At 51.4% G+C, this 16,450-nt stretch overlaps 8 non-coding genes and 1 pseudogene across 8 annotated transcripts; all 9 read right to left on the bottom strand.

Annotated features, from left to right (window-relative positions):
* Positions 1 to 293: 293 nt before the first annotated feature.
* Positions 294 to 485, bottom strand: LOC132809901 (U2 spliceosomal RNA). Its single transcript, XR_009642622.1, has one exon. It is a non-coding gene; the product is annotated as a U2 spliceosomal RNA (small nuclear RNA).
* Positions 486 to 2,313: 1,828 nt separating this feature from the next.
* Positions 2,314 to 2,505, bottom strand: LOC132809902 (U2 spliceosomal RNA). Its single transcript, XR_009642623.1, has one exon. It is a non-coding gene; the product is annotated as a U2 spliceosomal RNA (small nuclear RNA).
* Positions 2,506 to 4,319: 1,814 nt separating this feature from the next.
* Positions 4,320 to 4,511, bottom strand: LOC132809903 (U2 spliceosomal RNA). Its single transcript, XR_009642624.1, has one exon. It is a non-coding gene; the product is annotated as a U2 spliceosomal RNA (small nuclear RNA).
* Positions 4,512 to 6,319: 1,808 nt separating this feature from the next.
* LOC132809904 (U2 spliceosomal RNA) lies at positions 6,320 to 6,511 on the bottom strand. Its single transcript, XR_009642625.1, has one exon. It is a non-coding gene; the product is annotated as a U2 spliceosomal RNA (small nuclear RNA).
* Positions 6,512 to 8,326: 1,815 nt separating this feature from the next.
* On the bottom strand, positions 8,327 to 8,518 carry LOC132809906 (U2 spliceosomal RNA). Its single transcript, XR_009642626.1, has one exon. It is a non-coding gene; the product is annotated as a U2 spliceosomal RNA (small nuclear RNA).
* Positions 8,519 to 10,331: 1,813 nt separating this feature from the next.
* Positions 10,332 to 10,523, bottom strand: LOC132809845 (U2 spliceosomal RNA). The gene has a single exon (XR_009642567.1). It is a non-coding gene; the product is annotated as a U2 spliceosomal RNA (small nuclear RNA).
* A 1,811-nt stretch (positions 10,524 to 12,334) lies between these two features.
* Positions 12,335 to 12,526, bottom strand: LOC132809846 (U2 spliceosomal RNA). The gene has a single exon (XR_009642568.1). It is a non-coding gene; the product is annotated as a U2 spliceosomal RNA (small nuclear RNA).
* A 1,810-nt stretch (positions 12,527 to 14,336) lies between these two features.
* Positions 14,337 to 14,528, bottom strand: LOC132809847 (U2 spliceosomal RNA). The gene has a single exon (XR_009642569.1). It is a non-coding gene; the product is annotated as a U2 spliceosomal RNA (small nuclear RNA).
* Positions 14,529 to 16,338: 1,810 nt separating this feature from the next.
* LOC132809853 (U2 spliceosomal RNA) lies at positions 16,339 to 16,450 on the bottom strand (annotated as a pseudogene; the record flags this gene model as incomplete).

Here is a 16,450-nt window from a genome sequence, read left to right on the forward strand (position 1 = left end):
CAAGGGCAAATCCATTCATTCAAATTGGCAAGTTACCTTCCTGGCAGGCCCCTGGTTCCAGAATGTTCCCTGTAGCACGTTGGGGTTACCCCTGTCCTGGCTTTCAGCGTGCTGCACCTTCATCAGGTAACTGCAGAGCAGGTTCATAAGACAGAAAACCCGTAACAAAAGACGATAGTTTCCTGCAACTGAAAAGACAATAGATGCAACAATCACTGACTGCCATCAACACGGCAAACTAGCAAAGGCAAGAGATTCACATTGCATTCACCTGCTTTTGAACTTGGGTAGGCGTTGGGTGCACCATTCCTGGAAACACTGCAATACCAGGCTGATACATGGAGAGGACAGAGCAAGCCCTTAAGCCATCTCCCTGCTCCAAAAATCCATTTAATACAAACACTCCCACCTTCGGGAGATATCAGCGATTAAACTGATAAGAACAGAAACTACACATATTCCAAGCCAAAAGGCCGAGAAGCGATAGCACATTAATACTCCAACGGTGGAGGTCATATTTGCCGACTATCCTTTCCATCAGTTTGATGATATTCAAAGTTCCTTTATTCCCTTACCGTCTACCTTCCTTCCAAGATATCCAACCAGACCGGAAGATCACTCTGCAGCAGTCGCTGTGCTTTCCCCGTGCTTTTTCTGTTACGTAGCCGCGTAGGTCGCGCTGACGACCAATCAGATGGCACGGGCCGGAGCCACCGCACGTCAGGTCGACTGCAGAGAGTTTCTCCCCCGGTGATCGGGGACAGCGGCGGCGGCAGGGTCATTCATTCCCCCGGCAGGGTCATTCATTCCCCCGGCATCTACAAGATTCACCAGAATTCCTCAGGCAGCACCTTGCAAACCCATGGCCAACGCAGCCTCGAAGGATGACGGCAGCAGATCCACGGGAACACCACCATTCGCAAGTTCTCCCCCCCCGCCGAGGCACTCGCTGTCCTGAATTGCAAATATGTCCTTGTTCCTCCGGTGTTACCGGGTCAAAATCGGGAATCCCCGCCCAAACAGCATCGCGGGGCTACCGACAGCACTTGGACTGCAGCGGTTCGAGAGAGCAGCTCACCACCAGGCTGATCTCGGCATGGGCGAGAAATGTTGGCCTTGACGGAAAGATCCTATTCATTGCCTCCCCTTGTGTTGGTGTAGCTTGCCCATAAATGCCAATCATCGTTTCCCTCACGTACAGGATTCGCTCCTCGGCATTCCGCATCAATCCGAAAAGTTGCGAAAAGCGAATTACGTCCGTGCACCCTTTCTTTATCGTCCACTTTCAATATCCTCTCTACTTGTATCCGACTCTCTGTGGAGAATGGGGAGGGAGCTGATCTCCCCGTGTAAACATGTCACGCTGCAAGCGCGCCTCATCACCACCAGCAGCTCGATTCGACATCTCCGTTCACATTGCTGCAGATCGCTGACAACATTATAATCCGACCCAGTTGACAAACTGACAACTGTTTCGCTACTTGCACCGCAAATGATGACAAATCGTTCCAAATCGTACGGGTGGCACAGTGGATCAGTGGTTAGTACGGCTGCCTGGTGGCACCAGGGAGCTGAAGCCAGTTCCAGCCTTGGGCGATCGTCTGCGTGAATAATCTTTACGTACAGACGTAGCTACTAAAGCAGGTCGCTTCCGTACAGTAGTTTGCGAAGAAACAAACAGAGATGGGGGTTTCACTCTATTCAGGAAACAGACAAAAGACATTTCTTTCTTGTTCAAGAAAATATTAGGATAAATTTGTTGCCTCGGGGGTGGGGGGGGGGGGGGGGGTGGGGGGAGGGGTGGAAGGGGCTGTGGGGCTGATCTGATAGCCATTTGACATTGGCTGAGTCATGGGATCCCACAACCTGATTTGACTGTGTTAAAAATCCCACAACAACCAGGTTTCAGCCCAACGGGGTTCTTTGAAATTACAGCAGTCACCCACCCCACCCCCCCGCCACCGCCGTACCATCGGTGGGATACGTTCCAAGAACGACCGCAGAAGCCCAAAACGGCAGACAAGGGCAAATCCATTCATTCAAATTGGCAAGTTACCTTCCTGGCAGGCCCCTGGTTCCAGAATGTTCCCTGTAGCACGTTGGGGTTACCCCTGTCCTGGCTTTCAGCGTGCTGCACCTTCATCAGGTAACTGCAGAGCAGGTTCATAAGACAGAAAACCCGTAACAAAAGACGATAGTTTCCTGCAACTGAAAAGACAATAGATGCAACAATCACTGACTGCCATCAACACGGCAAACTAGCAAAGGCAAGAGATTCACATTGCATTCACCTGCTTTTGAACTTGGGTAAGCGTTGGGTGCACCATTCCTGGAAACACTGCAATACCAGGCTGATACATGGAGAGGACAGAGCAAGCCCTTAAGCCATCTCCCTGCTCCAAAAATCCATTTAATACAAACACTCCCACCTTCGGGAGATATCAGCGATTAAACTGATAAGAACAGAAACTACACATATTCCAAGCCAAAAGGCCGAGAAGCGATAGCACATTAATACTCCAACGGTGGAGGTCATATTTGCCGACTATCCTTTCCATCAGTTTGATGATATTCAAAGTTCCTTTATTCCCTTACCGTCTACCTTCCTTCCAAGATATCCAACCAGACCGGAAGATCACTCTGCAGCAGTCGCTGTGCTTTCCCCCCCGTGGTTTTTTCTGTTACGTAGCCGCGTAGGTCGCGCTGACGACCAATCAGATGGCACGGGCCGGAGCCACCGCACGTCAGGTCGACTGCAGAGAGGTTTCTCCCGGTGATCGGGGACAGCGCGGCGGCAGGGTCATTCATTCCCCCGGCAGGGTCATTCATTCCCCCGGCATCTACAAGATTCACCAGAATTCCTCAGGCAGCACCTTGCAAACCCATGGCCAACGCAGCCTCGAAGGATGACGGCAGCAGATCCACGGGAACACCACCATTCGCAAGTTCTCCCCCCCGCCGAGGCACTCGCTGTCCTGAATTGCAAATATGTCCTTGTTCCTCCGGTGTTACCGGGTCAAAATCGGGAATCCCCGCCCAAACAGCATCGCGGGGCTACCGACAGCACTTGGACTGCAGCGGTTCGAGAGAGCAGCTCACCACCAGGCTGATCTCGGCATGGGCGAGAAATGTTGGCCTTGACGGAAAGATCCTATTCATTGCCTCCCCTTGTGTTGGTGTAGCTTGCCCATAAATGCCAATCATCGTTTCCCTCACGTACAGGATTCGCTCCTCGGCATTCCGCATCAATCCGAAAAGTTGCGAAAAGCGAATTACGTCCGTGCACCCTTTCTTTATCGTCCACTTTCAATATCCTCTCTACTTGTATCCGACTCTCTGTGGAGAATGGGGAGGGAGCTGATCTCCCCGTGTAAACATGTCACGCTGCAAGCGCGCCTCATCACCACCAGCAGCTCGATTCGACATCTCCGTTCACATTGCTGCAGATCGCTGACAACATTATAATCCGACCCAGTTGACAAACTGACAACTGTTTCGCTACTTGCACCGCAAATGATGACAAATCGTTCCAAATCGTACGGGTGGCACAGTGGATCAGTGGTTAGTACGGCTGCCTGGTGGCACCAGGGAGCTGAAGCCAGTTCCAGCCTTGGGCGATCGTCTGCGTGAATAATCTTTACGTACAGACGTAGCTACTAAAGCAGGTCGCTTCCGTACAGTAGTTTGCGAAGAAACAAACAGAGATGGGGGTTTCACTCTATTCAGGAAACAGACCAAAGACATTTCTTTCTTGTTCAAGAAAATATTAGGATAAATTTGTTGCCTCGGGGTGGGGGGGGAGGGCGGGGGGTTGGGAAGGGGCTGTGGGGGCTGATCTGATAGCCATTTGACATTGGCTGAGTCATGGGATCCCACAACCTGATTTGACTGTGTTAAAAATCCCACAACACCAGGTTCAGCCCAACGGGTTCTTTGAAATTACAGCAGTCACCCCACCCCCCGCCCACCGCCGTACCATCGGTGGGATACGTTCCAAGAACGACCGCAGAAGCCCAAAACGGCAGACAAGGGCAAATCCATTCATTCAAATTGGCAAGTTACCTTCCTGGCAGGCCCCTGGTTCCAGAATGTTCCCTGTAGCACGTTGGGGTTACCCCTGTCCTGGCTTTCAGCGTGCTGCACCTTCATCAGGTAACTGCAGAGCAGGTTCATAAGACAGAAAACCCGTAACAAAAGACGATAGTTTCCTGCAACTGAAAAGACAATAGATGCAACAATCACTGACTGCCATCAACACGGCAAACTAGCAAAGGCAAGAGATTCACATTGCATTCACCTGCTTTTGAACTTGGGTAAGCGTTGGGTGCACCATTCCTGGAAACACTGCAATACCAGGCTGATACATGGAGAGGACAGAGCAAGCCCTTAAGCCATCTCCCTGCTCCAAAAATCCATTTAATACAAACACTCCCACCTTCGGGAGATATCAGCGATTAAACTGATAAGAACAGAAACTACACATATTCCAAGCCAAAAGGCCGAGAAGCGATAGCACATTAATACTCCAACGGTGGAGGTCATATTTGCCGACTATCCTTTCCATCAGTTTGATGATATTCAAAGTTCCTTTATTCCCTTACCGTCTACCTTCCTTCCAAGATATCCAACCAGACCGGAAGATCACTCTGCAGCAGTCGCTGTGCTTTCCCGTGCTTTTCTGTTACGTAGCCGCGTAGGTCGCGCTGACGACCAATCAGATGGCACGGGCCGGAGCCACCGCACGTCAGGTCGACTGCAGAGAGGTTTCTCCCGGTGATCGGGGACAGCGGCGGCGGCGGGTCATTCATTCCCCCGGCAGGGTCATTCATTCCCCCGGCATCTACAAGATTCACCAGAATTCCTCAGGCAGCACCTTGCAAACCCATGGCCAACGCAGCCTCGAAGGATGACGGCAGCAGATCCACGGGAACACCACCATTCGCAAGTTCTCCCCCCCGCCGAGGCACTCGCTGTCCTGAATTGCAAATATGTCCTTGTTCCTCCGGTGTTACCGGGTCAAAATCGGGAATCCCCGCCCAAACAGCATCGCGGGGCTACCGACAGCACTTGGACTGCAGCGGTTCGAGAGAGCAGCTCACCACCAGGCTGATCTCGGCATGGGCGAGAAATGTTGGCCTTGACGGAAAGATCCTATTCATTGCCTCCCCTTGTGTTGGTGTAGCTTGCCCATAAATGCCAATCATCGTTTCCCTCACGTACAGGATTCGCTCCTCGGCATTCCGCATCAATCCGAAAAGTTGCGAAAAGCGAATTACGTCCGTGCACCCTTTCTTTATCGTCCACTTTCAATATCCTCTCTACTTGTATCCGACTCTCTGTGGAGAATGGGGAGGGAGCTGATCTCCCCGTGTAAACATGTCACGCTGCAAGCGCGCCTCATCACCACCAGCAGCTCGATTCGACATCTCCGTTCACATTGCTGCAGATCGCTGACAACATTATAATCCGACCCAGTTGACAAACTGACAACTGTTTCGCTACTTGCACCGCAAATGATGACAAATCGTTCCAAATCGTACGGGTGGCACAGTGGATCAGTGGTTAGTACGGCTGCCTGGTGGCACCAGGGAGCTGAAGCCAGTTCCAGCCTTGGGCGATCGTCTGCGTGAATAATCTTTACGTACAGACGTAGCTACTAAAGCAGGTCGCTTCCGTACAGTAGTTTGCGAAGAAACAAACAGAGATGGGGGTTTCACTCTATTCAGGAAACAGACCAAAGACATTTCTTTCTTGTTCAAGAAAATATTAGGATAAATTTGTTGCCTCGGGGTGGGGGGGAGGCGGGGGGGTTGGGAAGGGGCTGTGGGGGCTGATCTGATAGCCATTTGACATTGGCTGAGTCATGGGATCCCACAACCTGATTTGACTGTGTTAAAAATCCCACAACACCAGGTTTCAGCCCAACGGGGTTCTTTGAAATTACAGCAGTCACCCCACCCCCCGCCACCGCCCGTACCATCGGTGGGATACGTTCCAAGAACGACCGCAGAAGCCCAAAACGGCAGACAAGGGCAAATCCATTCATTCAAATTGGCAAGTTACCTTCCTGGCAGGCCCCTGGTTCCAGAATGTTCCCTGTAGCACGTTGGGTTACCCCTGTCCTGGCTTTCAGCGTGCTGCACCTTCATCAGGTAACTGCAGAGCAGGTTCATAAGACAGAAAACCCGTAACAAAAGACGATAGTTTCCTGCAACTGAAAAGACAATAGATGCAACAATCACTGACTGCCATCAACACGGCAAACTAGCAAAGGCAAGAGATTCACATTGCATTCACCTGCTTTTGAACTTGGGTAAGCGTTGGGTGCACCATTCCTGGAAACACTGCAATACCAGGCTGATACATGGAGAGGACAGAGCAAGCCCTTAAGCCATCTCCCTGCTCCAAAAATCCATTTAATACAAACACTCCCACCTTCGGGAGATATCAGCGATTAAACTGATAAGAACAGAAACTACACATATTCCAAGCCAAAAGGCCGAGAAGCGATAGCACATTAATACTCCAACGGTGGAGGTCATATTTGCCGACTATCCTTTCCATCAGTTTGATGATATTCAAAGTTCCTTTATTCCCTTACCGTCTACCTTCCTTCCAAGATATCCAACCAGACCGGAAGATCACTCTGCAGCAGTCGCTGTGCTTTCCCCGTGCTTTTCTGTTACGTAGCCGCGTAGGTCGCGCTGACGACCAATCAGATGGCACGGGCCGGAGCCACCGCACGTCAGGTCGACTGCAGAGAGGTTTCTCCCGGTGATCGGGGACAGCGGCGGCGGCAGGGTCATTCATTCCCCCGCAGGCATTCATTCCCCCGGCATCTACAAGATTCACCAGAATTCCTCAGGCAGCACCTTGCAAACCCATGGCCAACGCAGCCTCGAAGGATGACGGCAGCAGATCCACGGGAACACCACCATTCGCAAGTTCTCCCCCCCGCGCCGAGGCACTCGCTGTCCTGAATTGCAAATATGTCCTTGTTCCTCCGGTGTTACCGGGTCAAAATCGGGAATCCCCGCCCAAACAGCATCGCGGGGCTACCGACAGCACTTGGACTGCAGCGGTTCGAGAGAGCAGCTCACCACCAGGCTGATCTCGGCATGGGCGAGAAATGTTGGCCTTGACGGAAAGATCCTATTCATTGCCTCCCCTTGTGTTGGTGTAGCTTGCCCATAAATGCCAATCATCGTTTCCCTCACGTACAGGATTCGCTCCTCGGCATTCCGCATCAATCCGAAAAGTTGCGAAAAGCGAATTACGTCCGTGCACCCTTTCTTTATCGTCCACTTTCAATATCCTCTCTACTTGTATCCGACTCTCTGTGGAGAATGGGGAGGGAGCTGATCTCCCCGTGTAAACATGTCACGCTGCAAGCGCGCCTCATCACCACCAGCAGCTCGATTCGACATCTCCGTTCACATTGCTGCAGATCGCTGACAACATTATAATCCGACCCAGTTGACAAACTGACAACTGTTTCGCTACTTGCACCGCAAATGATGACAAATCGTTCCAAATCGTACGGGTGGCACAGTGGATCAGTGGTTAGTACGGCTGCCTGGTGGCACCAGGGAGCTGAAGCCAGTTCCAGCCTTGGGCGATCGTCTGCGTGAATAATCTTTACGTACAGACGTAGCTACTAAAGCAGGTCGCTTCCGTACAGTAGTTTGCGAAGAAACAAACAGAGATGGGGGTTTCACTCTATTCAGGAAACAGACTAAAGACATTCTTTTCTTGTTCAAGAAAATATTAGGATAAATTTGTTGCCTCGGGTTGGGGGGGGAGGGGGCGGGGGGGTTGGGAAGGGGCTGTGGGGGCTGATCTGATAGCCATTTGACATTGGCTGAGTCATGGGATCCCACAACCTGATTTGACTGTGTTAAAAATCCCACAACACCAGGTTTCAGCCCAACGGGTTCTTTGAAATTACAGCAGTCACCCCACCCCCCGCCACCACCGCCGTACCATCGGTGGGATACGTTCCAAGAACGACCGCAGAAGCCCAAAACGGCAGACAAGGGCAAATCCATTCATTCAAATTGGCAAGTTACCTTCCTGGCAGGCCCCTGGTTCCAGAATGTTCCCTGTAGCACGTTGGGGTTACCCCTGTCCTGGCTTTCAGCGTGCTGCACCTTCATCAGGTAACTGCAGAGCAGGTTCATAAGACAGAAAACCCGTAACAAAAGACGATAGTTTCCTGCAACTGAAAAGACAATAGATGCAACAATCACTGACTGCCATCAACACGGCAAACTAGCAAAGGCAAGAGATTCACATTGCATTCACCTGCTTTTGAACTTGGGTAAGCGTTGGGTGCACCATTCCTGGAAACACTGCAATACCAGGCTGATACATGGAGAGGACAGAGCAAGCCCTTAAGCCATCTCCCTGCTCCAAAAATCCATTTAATACAAACACTCCCACCTTCGGGAGATATCAGCGATTAAACTGATAAGAACAGAAACTACACATATTCCAAGCCAAAAGGCCGAGAAGCGATAGCACATTAATACTCCAACGGTGGAGGTCATATTTGCCGACTATCCTTTCCATCAGTTTGATGATATTCAAAGTTCCTTTATTCCCTTACCGTCTACCTTCCTTCCAAGATATCCAACCAGACCGGAAGATCACTCTGCAGCAGTCGCTGTGCTTTCCCCGTGCTTTTCTGTTACGTAGCCGCGTAGGTCGCGCTGACGACCAATCAGATGGCACGGGCCGGAGCCACCGCACGTCAGGTCGACTGCAGAGAGGTTTCTCCCGGTGATCGGGGACAGCGGCGGCGGCAGGGTCATTCATTCCCCCGGCAGGGTCATTCATTCCCCCGGCATCTACAAGATTCACCAGAATTCCTCAGGCAGCACCTTGCAAACCCATGGCCAACGCAGCCTCGAAGGATGACGGCAGCAGATCCACGGGAACACCACCATTCGCAAGTTCTCTCCCCCGCGCCGAGGCACTCGCTGTCCTGAATTGCAAATATGTCCTTGTTCCTCCGGTGTTACCGGGTCAAAATCGGGAATCCCCGCCCAAACAGCATCGCGGGGCTACCGACAGCACTTGGACTGCAGCGGTTCGAGAGAGCAGCTCACCACCAGGCTGATCTCGGCATGGGCGAGAAATGTTGGCCTTGACGGAAAGATCCTATTCATTGCCTCCCCTTGTGTTGGTGTAGCTTGCCCATAAATGCCAATCATCGTTTCCCTCACGTACAGGATTCGCTCCTCGGCATTCCGCATCAATCCGAAAAGTTGCGAAAAGCGAATTACGTCCGTGCACCCTTTCTTTATCGTCCACTTTCAATATCCTCTCTACTTGTATCCGACTCTCTGTGGAGAATGGGGAGGGAGCTGATCTCCCCGTGTAAACATGTCACGCTGCAAGCGCGCCTCATCACCACCAGCAGCTCGATTCGACATCTCCGTTCACATTGCTGCAGATCGCTGACAACATTATAATCCGACCCAGTTGACAAACTGACAACTGTTTCGCTACTTGCACCGCAAATGATGACAAATCGTTCCAAATCGTACGGGTGGCACAGTGGATCAGTGGTTAGTACGGCTGCCTGGTGGCACCAGGGAGCTGAAGCCAGTTCCAGCCTTGGGCGATCGTCTGCGTGAATAATCTTTACGTACAGACGTAGCTACTAAAGCAGGTCGCTTCCGTACAGTAGTTTGCGAAGAAACAAACAGAGATGGGGGTTTCACTCTATTCAGGAAACAGACAAAGACATTTCTTTCTTGTTCAAGAAAATATTAGGATAAATTTGTTGCCTCGGGGTGGGGGGGGAGGCGGGGGGTTGGGAAGGGGCTGTGGGGGCTGATCTGATAGCCATTTGACATTGGCTGAGTCATGGGATCCCACAACCTGATTTGACTGTGTTAAAAATCCCACAACACCAGGTTTCAGCCCAACGGGGTTCTTTGAAATTACAGCAGTCACCCCACCCCCCGCCACCCCGCCGTACCATCGGTGGGATACGGTCCAAGAACGACCGCAGAAGCCCAAAACGGCAGACAAGGGCAAATCCAATCATTCAAATTGGCAAGTTACCTTCCTGGCAGGCCCCTGGTTCCAGAATGTTCCCTGTAGCACGTTGGGGTTACCCCTGTCCTGGCTTTCAGCGTGCTGCACCTTCATCAGGTAACTGCAGAGCAGGTTCATAAGACAGAAAACCCGTAACAAAAGACGATAGTTTCCTGCAACTGAAAAGACAATAGATGCAACAATCACTGACTGCCATCAACACGGCAAACTAGCAAAGGCAAGAGATTCACATTGCATTCACCTGCTTTTGAACTTGGGTAAGCGTTGGGTGCACCATTCCTGGAAACACTGCAATACCAGGCTGATACATGGAGAGGACAGAGCAAGCCCTTAAGCCATCTCCCTGCTCCAAAAATCCATTTAATACAAACACTCCCACCTTCGGGAGATATCAGCGATTAAACTGATAAGAACAGAAACTACACATATTCCAAGCCAAAAGGCCGAGAAGCGATAGCACATTAATACTCCAACGGTGGAGGTCATATTTGCCGACTATCCTTTCCATCAGTTTGATGATATTCAAAGTTCCTTTATTCCCTTACCGTCTACCTTCCTTCCAAGATATCCAACCAGACCGGAAGATCACTCTGCAGCAGTCGCTGTGCTTTCCCCGTGCTTTTCTGTTTACGTAGCCGCGTAGGTCGCGCTGACGACCAATCAGATGGCACGGGCCGGAGCCACCGCACGTCAGGTCGACTGCAGAGAGGTTTCTCCCGGTGATCGGGGACAGCGGCGGCGGCAGGGTCATTCATTCCCCCGGCAGGGTCATTCATTCCCCCGCATCTACAAGATTCACCAGAATTCCTCAGGCAGCACCTTGCAAACCCATGGCCAACGCAGCCTCGAAGGATGACGGCAGCAGATCCACGGGAACACCACCATTCGCAAGTTCTCCCCCCCCGCCGAGGCACTCGCTGTCCTGAATTGCAAATATGTCCTTGTTCCTCCGGTGTTACCGGGTCAAAATCGGGAATCCCCGCCCAAACAGCATCGCGGGGCTACCGACAGCACTTGGACTGCAGCGGTTCGAGAGAGCAGCTCACCACCAGGCTGATCTCGGCATGGGCGAGAAATGTTGGCCTTGACGGAAAGATCCTATTCATTGCCTCCCCTTGTGTTGGTGTAGCTTGCCCATAAATGCCAATCATCGTTTCCCTCACGTACAGGATTCGCTCCTCGGCATTCCGCATCAATCCGAAAAGTTGCGAAAAGCGAATTACGTCCGTGCACCCTTTCTTTATCGTCCACTTTCAATATCCTCTCTACTTGTATCCGACTCTCTGTGGAGAATGGGGAGGGAGCTGATCTCCCCGTGTAAACATGTCACGCTGCAAGCGCGCCTCATCACCACCAGCAGCTCGATTCGACATCTCCGTTCACATTGCTGCAGATCGCTGACAACATTATAATCCGACCCAGTTGACAAACTGACAACTGTTTCGCTACTTGCACCGCAAATGATGACAAATCGTTCCAAATCGTACGGGTGGCACAGTGGATCAGTGGTTAGTACGGCTGCCTGGTGGCACCAGGGAGCTGAAGCCAGTTCCAGCCTTGGGCGATCGTCTGCGTGAATAATCTTTACGTACAGACGTAGCTACTAAAGCAGGTCGCTTCCGTACAGTAGTTTGCGAAGAAACAAACAGAGATGGGGGTTTCACTCTATTCAGGAAACAGACTAAAGACATTTCTTTCTTGTTCAAGAAAATATTAGGATAAATTTGTTGCCTCGGGGTTGGGGGGGAGGCGGGGGGTTGGGAAGGGGCTGTGGGGGCTGATCTGATAGCCATTTGACATTGGCTGAGTCATGGGATCCCACAACCTGATTTGACTGTGTTAAAAATCCCACAACACCAGGTTTCAGCCCAACGGGGTTCTTTGAAATTACAGCAGTCACCCCACCCCCCGCCACCGCCGTACCATCGGTGGGATACGTTCCAAGAACGACCGCAGAAGCCCAAAACGGCAGACAAGGGCAAATCCATTCATTCAAATTGGCAAGTTACCTTCCTGGCAGGCCCCTGGTTCCAGAATGTTCCCTGTAGCACGTTGGGGTTACCCCTGTCCTGGCTTTCAGCGTGCTGCACCTTCATCAGGTAACTGCAGAGCAGGTTCATAAGACAGAAAACCCGTAACAAAAGACGATAGTTTCCTGCAACTGAAAAGACAATAGATGCAACAATCACTGACTGCCATCAACACGGCAAACTAGCAAAGGCAAGAGATTCACATTGCATTCACCTGCTTTTGAACTTGGGTAAGCGTTGGGTGCACCATTCCTGGAAACACTGCAATACCAGGCTGATACATGGAGAGGACAGAGCAAGCCCTTAAGCCATCTCCCTGCTCCAAAAATCCATTTAATACAAACACTCCCACCTTCGGGAGATATCAGCGATTAAACTGATAAGAACAGAAACTACACATATTCCAAGCCAAAAGGCCGAGAAGCGATAGCACATTAATACTCCAACGGTGGAGGTCATATTTGCCGACTATCCTTTCCATCAGTTTGATGATATTCAAAGTTCCTTTATTCCCTTACCGTCTACCTTCCTTCCAAGATATCCAACCAGACCGGAAGATCACTCTGCAGCAGTCGCTGTGCTTTCCCCGTGCTTTTCTGTTACGTAGCCGCGTAGGTCGCGCTGACGACCAATCAGATGGCACGGGCCGGAGCCACCGCACGTCAGGTCGACTGCAGAGAGGTTTCTCCCGGTGATCGGGGACAGCGGCGGCGGCAGGGTCATTCATTCCCCCGCAGGGTCATTCATTCCCCCGGCATCTACAAGATTCACCAGAATTCCTCAGGCAGCACCTTGCAAACCCATGGCCAACGCAGCCTCGAAGGATGACGGCAGCAGATCCACGGGAACACCACCATTCGCAAGTTCTCCCCCCCGCCGAGGCACTCGCTGTCCTGAATTGCAAATATGTCCTTGTTCCTCCGGTGTTACCGGGTCAAAATCGGGAATCCCCGCCCAAACAGCATCGCGGGGCTACCGACAGCACTTGGACTGCAGCGGTTCGAGAGAGCAGCTCACCACCAGGCTGATCTCGGCATGGGCGAGAAATGTTGGCCTTGACGGAAAGATCCTATTCATTGCCTCCCCTTGTGTTGGTGTAGCTTGCCCATAAATGCCAATCATCGTTTCCCTCACGTACAGGATTCGCTCCTCGGCATTCCGCATCAATCCGAAAAGTTGCGAAAAGCGAATTACGTCCGTGCACCCTTTCTTTATCGTCCACTTTCAATATCCTCTCTACTTGTATCCGACTCTCTGTGGAGAATGGGGAGGGAGCTGATCTCCCCGTGTAAACATGTCACGCTGCAAGCGCGCCTCATCACCACCAGCAGCTCGATTCGACATCTCCGTTCACATTGCTGCAGATCGCTGACAACATTATAATCCGACCCAGTTGACAAACTGACAACTGTTTCGCTACTTGCACCGCAAATGATGACAAATCGTTCCAAATCGTACGGGTGGCACAGTGGATCAGTGGTTAGTACGGCTGCCTGGTGGCACCAGGGAGCTGAAGCCAGTTCCAGCCTTGGGCGATCGTCTGCGTGAATAATCTTTACGTACAGACGTAGCTACTAAAGCAGGTCGCTTCCGTACAGTAGTTTGCGAAGAAACAAACAGAGATGGGGGTTTCACTCTATTCAGGAAACAGACCAAAGACATTCTTTTCTTGTTCAAGAAAATATTAGGATAAATTTGTTGCCTCGGGGTTGGGGGGGAGGCGGGGGGGTTGGGAAGGGGCTGTGGGGGCTGATCTGATAGCCATTTGACATTGGCTGAGTCATGGGATCCCACAACCTGATTTGACTGTGTTAAAAATCCCACAACACCAGGTTTCAGCCCAACGGGGTTCTTTGAAATTACAGCAGTCACCCCACCCCCCGCCACCGCCGTACCATCGGTGGGATACGTTCCAAGAACGACCGCAGAAGCCCAAAACGGCAGACAAGGGCAAATCCATTCATTCAAATTGGCAAGTTACCTTCCTGGCAGGCCCCTGGTTCCAGAATGTTCCCTGTAGCACGTTGGGGTTACCCCTGTCCTGGCTTTCAGCGTGCTGCACCTTCATCAGGTAACTGCAGAGCAGGTTCATAAGACAGAAAACCCGTAACAAAAGACGATAGTTTCCTGCAACTGAAAAGACAATAGATGCAACAATCACTGACTGCCATCAACACGGCAAACTAGCAAAGGCAAGAGATTCACATTGCATTCACCTGCTTTTGAACTTGGGTAAGCGTTGGGTGCACCATTCCTGGAAACACTGCAATACCAGGCTGATACATGGAGAGGACAGAGCAAGCCCTTAAGCCATCTCCCTGCTCCAAAAATCCATTTAATACAAACACTCCCACCTTCGGGAGATATCAGCGATTAAACTGATAAGAACAGAAACTACACATATTCCAAGCCAAAAGGCCGAGAAGCGATAGCACATTAATACTCCAACGGTGGAGGTCATATTTGCCGACTATCCTTTCCATCAGTTTGATGATATTCAAAGTTCCTTTATTCCCTTACCGTCTACCTTCCTTCCAAGATATCCAACCAGACCGGAAGATCACTCTGCAGCAGTCGCTGTGCTTTCCCCGTGCTTTTCTGTTACGTAGCCGCGTAGGTCGCGCTGACGACCAATCAGATGGCACGGGCCGGAGCCACCGCACGTCAGGTCGACTGCAGAGAGGTTTCTCCCGGTGATCGGGGACAGCGGCGGCGGCAGGTCATTCATTCCCCCGGCAGGGTCATTCATTCCCCCGGCATCTACAAGATTCACCAGAATTCCTCAGGCAGCACCTTGCAAACCCATGGCCAACGCAGCCTCGAAGGATGACGGCAGCAGATCCACAGGAACACCACCATTCGCAAGTTCTCCCCCCCGCCGAGGCACTCGCTGTCCTGAATTGCAAATATGTCCTTGTTCCTCCGGTGTTACCGGGTCAAAATCGGGAATCCCCGCCCAAACAGCATCGCGGGGCTACCGACAGCACTTGGACTGCAGCGGTTCGAGAGAGCAGCTCACCACCAGGCTGATCTCGGCATGGGCGAGAAATGTTGGCCTTGACGGAAAGATCCTATTCATTGCCTCCCCTTGTGTTGGTGTAGCTTGCCCATAAATGCCAATCATCGTTTCCCTCACGTACAGGATTCGCTCCTCGGCATTCCGCATCAATCCGAAAAGTTGCGAAAAGCGAATTACGTCCGTGCACCCTTTCTTTATCGTCCACTTTCAATATCCTCTCTACTTGTATCCGACTCTCTGTGGAGAATGGGGAGGGAGCTGATCTCCCCGTGTAAACATGTCACGCTGCAAGCGCGCCTCATCACCACCAGCAGCTCGATTCGACATCTCCGTTCACATTGCTGCAGATCGCTGACAACATTATAATCCGACCCAGTTGACAAACTGACAACTGTTTCGCTACTTGCACCGCAAATGATGACAAATCGTTCCAAATCGTACGGGTGGCACAGTGGATCAGTGGTTAGTACGGCTGCCTGGTGGCACCAGGGAGCTGAAGCCAGTTCCAGCCTTGGGCGATCGTCTGCGTGAATAATCTTTACGTACAGACGTAGCTACTAAAGCAGGTCGCTTCCGTACAGTAGTTTGCGAAGAAACAAACAGAGATGGGGTTTTCACTCTATTCAGGAAACAGACTAAAGACATTTCTTTCTTGTTCAAGAAAATATTAGGATAAATTTGTTGCCTCGGGGTGGGGGGGGAGGCGGGGGGGTTGGGAAGGGCTGTGGGGGCTGATCTGATAGCCATTTGACATTGGCTGAGTCATGGGATCCCACAACCTGATTTGACTGTGTTAAAAATCCCACAACACCAGGTTCAGCCCAACGGGTTTCTTTGAAATTACAGCAGTCACCCCACCCCCCCCGCCACCGCCGTACCATCGGTGGGATACGTTCCAAGAACGACCGCAGAAGCCCAAAACGGCAGACAAGGGCAAATCCATTCATTCAAATTGGCAAGTTACCTTCCTGGCAGGCCCCTGGTTCCAGAATGTTCCCTGTAGCACGTTGGGGTTACCCCTGTCCTGGCTTTCAGCGTGCTGCACCTTCATCAGGTAACTGCAGAGCAGGTTCATAAGACAGAAAACCCGTAACAAAAGACGATAGTTTCCTGCAACTGAAAAGACAATAGATGCAACAATCACTGACTGCCATCAACACGGCAAACTAGCAAAGGCAAGAGATTCACATTGCATTCACCTGCTTTTGAACTTGGGTAAGCGTTGGGTGCACCATTCCTGGAAACACTGCAATACCAGGCTGATACATGGAGAGGACAGAGCAAGCCCTTAAGCCATCTCCCTGCTCCAAAAATCCATTTAATACAAACACTT

This window comes from Hemiscyllium ocellatum, unplaced genomic scaffold (assembly GCF_020745735.1).
Source record: "Hemiscyllium ocellatum isolate sHemOce1 unplaced genomic scaffold, sHemOce1.pat.X.cur. scaffold_1360_pat_ctg1, whole genome shotgun sequence".
In the NCBI taxonomy this organism is placed as follows: domain Eukaryota; kingdom Metazoa; phylum Chordata; class Chondrichthyes; order Orectolobiformes; family Hemiscylliidae; genus Hemiscyllium; species Hemiscyllium ocellatum.